This window comes from Haliaeetus albicilla, unplaced genomic scaffold (assembly GCF_947461875.1).
Source record: "Haliaeetus albicilla unplaced genomic scaffold, bHalAlb1.1 scaffold_73, whole genome shotgun sequence".
Taxonomy (NCBI): domain Eukaryota; kingdom Metazoa; phylum Chordata; class Aves; order Accipitriformes; family Accipitridae; genus Haliaeetus; species Haliaeetus albicilla.
Genome location: NW_027212421.1, coordinates 442,501 through 452,500, shown reverse-complemented (window position 1 = coordinate 452,500; position 10,000 = coordinate 442,501).

Genomic DNA, 10,000 nt, shown 5'->3' with positions numbered 1-10,000 from the left:
TAGAGGAGACAGCGACCCGCCGAGACGGGCGTGACCCCGGGACCAAGGCCCTCTGCCAGGGCGGCTCGCTCTGCAGCAGGCGGGGGAGCGGCACGAAAAGCCGACGCATCAGAGACGGCAGCGGCGGAGGGGGACGCCCCCCTGCCGCCCGCGGCACGCCTCGGGGGCCCACCCGGGCAGGTGCAGCCCACACTCGCCTTCTTTCCCCGTTTCCTTGGCTCAGCCGCCCCACCGCCCAGCGCTGCTCGCGGCCGGCACCTGCGGGTACCCGGACCGAGGCCAGCACCGGCGCCTCGCGTGTTTCAGGACACCTGAGGGCTCGCGGGGCCACGCGGCCGTCACACAGCCCGATTCAGTAAAGAAGCCCGAGGAACCCCGCTGAGCAGGGGAGGACGACACTGCCGCCATCGCAGCCCCCTTCGCTCGGAGGGGTGGAGGACAACACTTCGCATGCAACGGGAAGCGAATTGGAAAGGAGACCACCCTGCCTGAACACCGGACACTGCCGTGACTCCCTATTACGGGGAGCACAGAAGAGCCGGCCCGCCGAGGGCCCTCTCCGACGCGACCCGAACGGCCTCATCGATCAGTGAGGAAAGGGAAAAGGGGAAGGAGCGGAGGCCCCACGGCCACGAGTCCTGGGACAGCGACGGCCACTCACACCCGTCGCCACCCGGGGGCGGACGGCAGGTGCGGAGGCTCTGCGTGCGAGTGAGAGGGCAACGTCTGCGGAGAGGTGCAACGCCGGCCTGAACACCGGCAGAGCCGGCCCGCCGGGAAGCCCCTCCGACGCGCCCTAAACGCCTCATCGATCAGTAAGGGAAGGGAAAGAAGGAAGGAGCGGAGGCCCCACGGCCACGGGTCCTGGGACAGCGACGGCCACTCGCACCCGTCACCACCCGTGGGTGGATGGCAGGTGCGGGGGCTCTGCGTGCGAGTGAGGGCAACGCCTGCGAGAGGTGCTCCAACGGCCTGAACACCGGCAGAGCCGGCCCGCCGTGGAGGCTCTCCGACGCACCCGAGGACGCCTCAGCGGGCGCTGCCTGTGGGTCTGGATCAGTCAAATCGGGGAGGGGCGGGTGCCACGGGCCACCCGGCTCCAGACAGCGATTCCCTTGAGGGAGGTCAACGGAACTGGGGGAAGGCCACGGCAGGCTCAACTCCCCCAGCTCTTCCAGCGTTCGAGTGCCGGCAACCACCACCGGCTGCCGGTCTTTGCCCGCCCCACAGGCAACCGCTTGCCATCGCGGGGGGGGTTGGAAAAAGGAAACGCGCCTGGACCCATGCCACACACGGGTGTTCGGGGCCGGGGAATGCCACAGAAGCTAGACAACCCCAGCCGCCTGCGTTCGGCTTAGCCAGCCACCAGGTACGGCCGCAATTTTCTTCCCGCTTTGCGGGCTCCAGCTTATGGCCAGAGAAAACGCGAAGAGGTGCCGCCACCTCTAACCCGGTACAGCGCTGCAGACCTTTCCACCGAGCCCTCCTGCAACCAGGCAAGCCGGGGCAGGCCGGACACCACAGGCCGCCCACTCATGGCTCATGCCGGCAAAAACAGGACGAGGCGCTGCGGCCTCTCGCCTGTGCCATCATCGGGCCCTCGGGGGCTGGGGGAAGCTGCGGCACATGCACGAGAACCCCCCAGCCGTCTGCATCCGGCTGCCGGCCACGGGACCGGCTGCCGCTTGCGCTCTGCCCAATACGTGCATGGGCTCTGGCTTAAGACCAGAGAAAACGCGATGAGGTGCCGCCACCTCTAACCCGGTACAGCACTGCAGACCTTTCCACCGAGCCCTCCTGCAACCAGGCAAGCCGGGGCAGGCCGGACACCACAGGCCGCCCACTCATGGCTCATGCCGGCAAAAACAGGACGAGGCGCTGCGGCCTCTCGCCTGTGCCATCATCGGGCCCTCGGGGGCTGGGGGAAGCTGCGGCACGCACGAGACCCCCCAGCCGTCTGCATCCAGCTGCCGCTCTGCGCGCTCCAGCTTAAGGCCAGAGAAAAAAGGACGAGGTGCCGCCACCTCGCCCGCCCATCACCAGGCCCTCAGGAGCCGGCGGCGGCCGCGGCGGGCTGGACGCTCACGGGCAGCTGCCCTCGCATATCCCAGCGCTCACCTTTGCCATCATCGGGCCCTCCGGGGCCGGGGGAAAGCCGAGGCAGGCTCGACTCCGCCCGGTCTTCCAGCGTTCGAGTGCCGGTGGCCACCACCGGCCACCGGGCTTTGCCCTGCGGAATCCACCTTTGCACCTCTCGCACCACTCGGTCAACAGCCACCGCAGCCTGCCAGACCCTCGCAGGCACCCGGCTGGCTTACTCGAAAAACACCGGGAGACAAACAGGCCGAACGGAGAAACAACGAGCCGAACCACCAGGGAAACCACCACCACAACGGCCGCCCAGCGCCCCACTTCGCCGGCTGAGCCGTAGGCCTTGCAGCCGCTCACTAGCGCTGCTCCGTGCACCAGTCACCACCAGCTCCTATAGTACGGAGGATCACGTCCCCGCCCCCGGCCGGCTCCAAGAGTGCGGTCCCTGCCCACCGGGGAGACCTGCCAATGAGACCGACTTTTACGATGACGTAACTGGAGGCAGCGAAAAACAGCGACCCCTTCGCCAGCTCCGAGAAAGTGGTGGGGCTATCAGGTCTACCTCACAGCCCCCGAAATGCGACTAAGTCCCGCCGGAGCCGGGTAGACCTGACAGCCCTTTTCACCGGCCGCTCCGGCGGCGACACCCCGCGTCCTCCGGGCGCCGCCGGCGGCCGCGCCGGCCTCCGGAGCCGGGTAGACCTGGCGGCCGGCCGCGGAGCCGGGTAGACCTGGCGGCCGGCCGCGGAGCCGGGTAGACCTGGCGGCCCTTTTCACCGGCCGCTCCGGCGGCGACACCCCGCGTCCTCCGGGCGCCGCCGGCGGCCGCGCCGGCCTCCGGAGCCGGGTAGACCTGGCGGCCGGCCGCGGAGCCGGGTAGACCTGGCGGCCCTTTTCACCGGCCGCTCCGGCGGCGACACCCCGCGTCCTCCGGGCGCCGCCGGCGGCCGCGCCGGCCTCCGGAGCCGGGTAGACCTGGCGGCCGGCCGCGGAGCCGGGTAGACCTGGCGGCCCTTTTCACCGGCCGCTCCGGCGGCGACACCCCGCGTCCTCCGGGTGCCGCCGGCGGCCGCGCCGGCCTCCGGAGCCGGGTAGACCTGGCGGCCGGCCGCGGAGCCGGGTAGACCTGGCGGCCCTTTTCACCGGCCGCTCCGGCGGCGACACCCCGCGTCCTCCGGGCGCCGCCGGCGGCCGCGCCGGCCTCCGGAGCCGGGTAGACCTGGCGGCCGGCCGCGGAGCCGGGTAGACCTGGCGGCCCTTTTCACCGGCCGCTCCGGCGGCGACACCCCGCGTCCTCCGGGCGCCGCCGGCGGCCGCGCCGGCCTCCGGAGCCGGGTAGACCTGGCGGCCCTTTTCACCGGCCGCTCCGGCGGCGACACCCCGCGTCCTCCGGGCGCCGCCGGCGGCCGCGCCGGCCTCCGGAGCCGGGTAGACCTGGCGGCCGGCCGCGGAGCCGGGTAGACCTGGCGGCCCTTTTCACCGGCCGCTCCGGCGGCGACACCCCGCGTCCTCCGGGCGCCGCCGGCGGCCGCGCCGGCCTCCGGAGCCGGGTAGACCTGGCGGCCGGCCGCGGAGCCGGGTAGACCTGGCGGCCGGCCGCGGAGCCGGGTAGACCTGGCGGCCCTTTTCACCGGCCGCTCCGGCGGCGACACCCCGCGTCCTCCGGGCGCCGCCGGCGGCCGCGCCGGCCTCCGGAGCCGGGTAGACCTGGCGGCCGGCCGCGGAGCCGGGTAGACCTGGCGGCCCTTTTCACCGGCCGCTCCGGCGGCGACACCCCGCGTCCTCCGGGCGCCGCCGGCGGCCGCGCCGGCCTCCGGAGCCGGGTAGACCTGGCGGCCGTTCGGTGCTCCTGGGGGGGGGGGGGGGGGAGGCAGGTGCGCCTGATTTTGTTTCGTTTTTTCCGTGTGTTTTTTTTTTTTTCTTTTTCTTTTGAGATTTGAGCTAAATCTGATAAAAGGGCCACCCCGTCCCGGTTTCTCCTGGACGGCATTTCTTTCCCCCTCCCCTTCCCACGTTTGAACCACTTCTATAACAAGGGAGCATGTTTAAACGTCCTGTCTGATGCAAGAGTTATTTCACCTTTATTGATTTCGGTAGGAAATACCAACACAATATTAACAAAAAACAGTTTTTCAAAGAATTTTTGTTTTCTGACCCCCTCCTTCCACCCTCGTCGTTCTCATGCACGTGCACGCACCTACTCCGACCCGGTGGCTGCCAGGCACTTGCCAGCTTCACCACACCAGCCAGCCCCCCCGCTCCGCCGACGCCGCCCCCTCCCTCCCCCCCATTCTCTCGGCGGGGGACCGGGCAGAGGCGGCAGCCCCCGGCACAAACTGCCCAGCTCCCCGGCGCGAGTTCGCTGTTCACTGGGTGCCTTCAGGACTGGTCGCCCCTTGCCAGGTTCAGGTTCGGGTCCACGGCGCTGCTGGGCGCTCGCCGACTTTTGGTTTTGTTTTTTGCGGTCTTGGAGGTTTTTTTTGGGGGTGGGGTGTTGTTTTTAATTCCCCCCCCCCGCCTTTTTTTTTTTTTTTTTTTTTGGCGTTTTACTTTTTTTGAATAAAATAAATACTTTAAAATACATGTCTGCGATCCTGCAGGCACCGCCACCTCCCCCCCCCCCCCCCCCCCCCCCCCGCGACACACGCGCGCTCAGAGGCGCGCGCACACACATACAGAGAGCGACGCAGGCACACACAGATACAGGCACCCCTGCACGGCTGTGCTCCCCCTCCCTCCCCGCGCTGCAGTCCCGGACCTGCAGGCCAGTAGGTGCAGCCCCCCCCCCCCCGCCGCCCCCGGCCCCCCGGCCCCCACCCGATCGCAGACTCTCCGGCGCCCCGGAGACGGGGGGGGTGGGGGGATTGGGGGGCGGGTGTCTGGGTGGGGCGGTCTGCAGCCCGGCAACGGGGCCCCCGGCAACTGTGTTTTTTCCCGCCACGGCTAACGGTCTGCTGCTCAGTCGTGGCGGCAGCAGCGGAGGGGAAAGGAGGCTAGCAAAGAGGGGGGCGAGAGCGGCTGGCGAGCAAGGCGGGGAGCCTGGCGCAGAGGTAGGCTGGCGAGGGGGGATGGTGTGTCTTTTCGGAGAAGACTTCTGTTTGGATCGGTTGGAGTTGTTTTTTTTTTTTTTTTTTACTTCTGTCCCCCGTCCCTGTCCGTCCGTCCCGTCCCGTCCCGTCCCCCCCCCCCCAGTCGTTTAGTTTTCCACCCGCGGAGGGGGCGGGCAGGAGTGCAGCAGGGCGAGTGCGTGGCTGACTGAGAAAGAAAGGCGGGAGCGGGGCCACGGGTGCGGCAGGATAGGGTACTCGGCAGCTGGGGTTTAGAGACGGCACGGCACCGGGTGGCTTCCCTCTCCCGCCCGGGCACGGAGCCGGCAGGGACGCCGCAGGGTCCTAAAGTCTCCCGCCGTCCATGCCCGGAGCGGCAAACCTGCTGGCGGGAGGGCGGGAGCGGGGCCACGGGTGCGGCAGGATAGGGTACTCGGCAGCTGGGGTCTAGAGACGGCACGGCACCGGGGGCTCCCCTCTGCCGCCCGGGCACGGAGCCGGCAGGGACGCCGCAGGGTCCTAAAGTCTCCCGCCTTCCATCCCCGGGGCGGCAAGCCTGGTGGCGGAAGGGGGGAGCAGGGCCAGCCAGGCTCGGCGCGAACTGCGTGGCGCGGGGCGGGGGGGGGGGGTGTCGGCCCGGGGGCCTGTTTCGGAGGCGGGGGGGGGTGCGCGCGCGCACGCGTTTGAGCGCACGACTGTGAGCGGGGCAGCGGGTGGAGGGTTTGGGCTGAGGGGGCCGGTTGCGGGGGGGGTCCGGGGGGGTGCGCGCATGTGTGTAGGCACGTGCGAGTGGGTGGGGTGGCGGGCGGGAGGTTTGGGGCGGGGACTCGTTTGGGGGGGGGGGGGCAGTGCGTGCGTGCGCGTGCACGCGTGAGCGCACGTGTGTGAGCGAGGCGGCGGGCGGGTGGTTCGGACCGGGCGGTGGGGGGGGGGGGGGGGGGGCCTGTTCGGGAGCGCGCGAGCGCACGTGGGTGAGTGCGGCAGCGGGCGGAAGGTTCGGCCGGCGGCCCTGTTTGGGGGAGGGGGGGGGGGGGCGCGCGCGCGCGCGTCTAAGGGCGGGTGAGCGGCTGCAGCAGCAGGCGGTGGGCGTTTGGGCCGGGGGCCTGTTTTGGCGGGGTGCGGGCGCGCACGCAGATGGAAATGAGAAAGGTTTGTAACGGTGTGGCTAACGCCGCTTTCTCTGTTACAGCCCGGGTGGTCGGCCGCTTCGACGTCCGGCCTGCGCCCGTGCCTGCCTACGGGCGGTGCGCTCGGCTCCCGGTCGGACCCGTCCCTGGGAAAGCAGCAGCCGCGTGCCTCGGCCTGGGCAGAGACCTGGGCCTCCAGGGCCCCAGCCAGGGCTGCCGGAGAGGCGCGCCGCGCTTCTAACAGAGGGGCGTCAGCGGCTCCGTCGCCGGCGGGATGCGTTCGAGCGGTGAGGACGGTCCCAGCGGCCTTAGGTGGTGGTGGGGGGGCCCGCTCCTTCAGCGACGGGAGCGGGGGGAAACGGCCCCGGGGTGGGCCGGTCAGCCGGCACGGCGGCCACGCGAGCTCATCGTCTCCGAGGACGCTCGGCTAAGTCGGCCTTGGCCGCAGGGACCGCGTGTCAGGCAGCCGACTGACTTTCTGCAGAGGCCTGCGAGACCGCCGTCCCTCGGAGGCCGGCCGTGTCCTTGGAGAGGCTATCTCGGGATGGGGGCCCGTCCGGAGAAAACGCGGCGGGGTAGGGGGAAGGTGTGGGCAAAGGGAGCGTCCGGCTGATGGCTGACGGGCTGTGCTTTTCTCCCCTCCGGCCAGGTCTCGAGGAGACGGGGAAGGGGCTCTCCTCCCCCGCCCTCGGCCGAAAGCAGCTTTGCGCGACCCCGGTGCCAGGGAGGCCGGACCCCCGCGGAGGTAGCCCAGTGATGAGCCGCCGCCGCCGCCGCCGCCGCCGCCGCCGCCGCCTCCGAGCCGGGAGGGACCCGATCAGGTACCGGGCACGACCGACGGGCGGGGAACGTGCGAGGGCCGCGCGACCCCTCGGCCGCCCGTCACGGCAGAGCCGGACTAACCGGGACGAACCGGCTTTTGCTCGAATGTCGGTGGATCGAGAAGAGGCCCTGCCCGGGAGCGACAGGGTGCAGGGCCACCACCCGCCAGGCTCTGCAGCCGCCCGCCCTCCTTCGGCGGGCGGGCCGGCCGGGCTCGCCACGGCAGACGGGACGGGACGGGACGGGACGGGACGGGGGCCGCCGCCACCTCTGCCCGGTCCGCGGCCCCTGACGGCGAGACAAAGAATTAAAAAAAGGCAAGGGGGGGTGGGGGTTGGGGGGTGGGGGGTGGGGGGGGGGGGCTGGGGAGGAAAGACCGAGAAAATAAATAGATAAGGAAATGGTAATACAAAAGGCACGGGGTGCGGGCGTTGCGCTTCCTAACACAGAACTCGTCTGGGACAGGGGCGGGTGGGCGGTCTGCAGGGAGGCCGGCGGGGCAGGGCCGGCTTAGGACAGAGATTAAGCTGTCGCTCCCCGCCAATTGTTGAGAGAACCTAACGTGCGCCGGCCCTACGGTTGAGGAACGTAGGGAAGGATTAACGAACCACGGGTGACTCAGGCGTGAATTAATAGTTTTCGACAGGGCGATACGGGCCGACTTCTGCCGGAATGAATTAACGTCCGCCGGGTCGAGCTCACGTTCGTAACGAACGACTCGGTCGAGAACGAGCGCCAGGCGAGGAACGGGAGCCGGCCTAGGGAAGGCGCGCGCGCGTCATCCTCGGTAATTGCTTAACAAGTAAGCATCGCTCGATCGCAAAGGGCGACAACGAGGTGAGTAAGACTGACTGACGCGGCGTAAGAGCTAATGAACAATTAACGCGTGATCACGCAGGGGCCGGAGAACGCTGACGTTAACCAAGAGCGTCGCAAGGTCCTAAAGGAGCGCCGCAATCGAACTTTAGGAGTCGGTAGTTCATCATACTTCTTACTACTAATCGAGTCACATTCAATCCGCGACGATCCGCTGGTACGTACGTACGTACGTACGTACGTACTCCTTCTCCGGCTATCAATGAAGGGGTGCACACCTAGCGTGCATGAACGAATGAGTTTTGTTATTTAATGGACTGCCAGAAAGAGTATTACCGCGCAGCGTTAAATCAGTCGGTAGGTGACGATCCATAAACGATACAAACCAGCCTTGCTCGTCAACCGTTAATAACTTAAATCGATGACGATTCATAGCGTATCGATTATTCTGTATTCGTTTAGGAGTGAATCCCACGCCAACGGTGCTACGCGGTACCCCGGTGGCCACCGACTCGTCCAGAGACGAGAGAGCAGCGTCGGCGCCTCTCCCCGAAGAAGTCGTTACCGATAAAGTACACCGACTGCGGGTAACGAGTTGCTCTCACGTTTTTGACGCGTGCCTGCCTGCCCGCCCGCCTGCGTGGTAAAAGACAAGATGCCAGACATAATAAATTTTTAAAAAGTGGAATCACGGAGCAGTCTTAATAAATCAATCAGGACCGGCCCGGAACGCGGCCAGGGAGTGCAGGCCGACCCCGCGGCGTGGCCAGGTTTACCCGGAGGCACAGGTAAGGAGGCCAAGCCTCCCCCGGAGGATCAGCTAGGGACAGCAGGTCTACCCTGGAGCGCCAGTAGGGGTACCGATACTACCCCGGAGGATCAAGTAGGGACGCCAGGCCTACCCCGGAACATGAGGTAGGGGTACCGGGCCTACCCCGGCGGGGGGGGGGGGGGGGGCGGGTCAGGTAGGGAGGGCGGGTCTAACCCCGTGTGCCCGTAGGGACGGCAGGCGTACCCCGGAGTACCGATGAGGGTTACGGGTACTACGCCGGAGTACCGGGTCGGGGTACGGGTACTACCCCGGAGCGCCGGGCGGGGGTACCGGTGCTACCCCGGAGTACCGATGAGGGTTACGGGTACTACCCCGGAGCGCCGGGCGGGGGTACCGGTGCTACCCCGGAGTACCGGGTCGGGGTACGGGTACTACCCCGGAGCGCCGGGCGGGGGTACCGGTGCTACCCCGGAGTACCGATGAGGGTTACGGGTACTACCCCGGAGCGCCGGGCGGGGGTACCGGTGCTACCCCGGAGTACCGGGTCGGGGTACGGGTACTACCCCGGAGCGCCGGGCGGGGGTACCGGTGCTACCCCGGAGTACCGATGAGGGTTACGGGTACTACCCCGGAGCGCCGGGCGGGGGTACCGGTGCTACCCCGGAGTACCGATGAGGGTTACGGGTACTACCCCGGAGCGCCGGGCGGGGGTACCGGTGCTACCCCGGAGTACCGGGTCGGGGTACGGGTACTACCCCGGAGCGCCGGGCGGGGGTACCGGTGCTACCCCGGAGTACCGGGTCGGGGTACGGGTACTACCCCGGAGCGCCGGGCGGGGGTACCGGTGCTACCCCGGAGTACCGATGAGGGTTACGGGTACTACCCCGGAGCGCCGGGCGGGGGTACCGGTGCTACGCCGGAGTACCGATGAGGGTTACGGGTACTACCCCGGAGCGCCGGGTGGGGGTACGGGTACTACCCCGGAGCGTCGGGATGGAACGCGAAGCTGAGTCCGGAGCATCAGGTAGGGATGCCAGGACTGCTCTGGAGAGTCAGGTAAGGAAGCCAGGTCTACCCGGTCCCGCGCGAGCAGGGAGGCCAGGTCTACCCCGGTCCCGCGCGAGCAGGGAGGCCAGGTCTACCCGGTCCCGCGCGAGCAGGGAGGCCAGGTCTACCCCGGACCGCGCGAGCAGGGAGGCCAGGTCTACCCGGTCCCGCGCGAGCAGGGAGGCCAGGTCTACCCGGTCCCGCGCGAGCAGGGAGGCCAGGTCTACCCGGTCCCGCGCGAGCAGGGAGGCCAGGTCTACCCCGGACCGCGTGAGCAG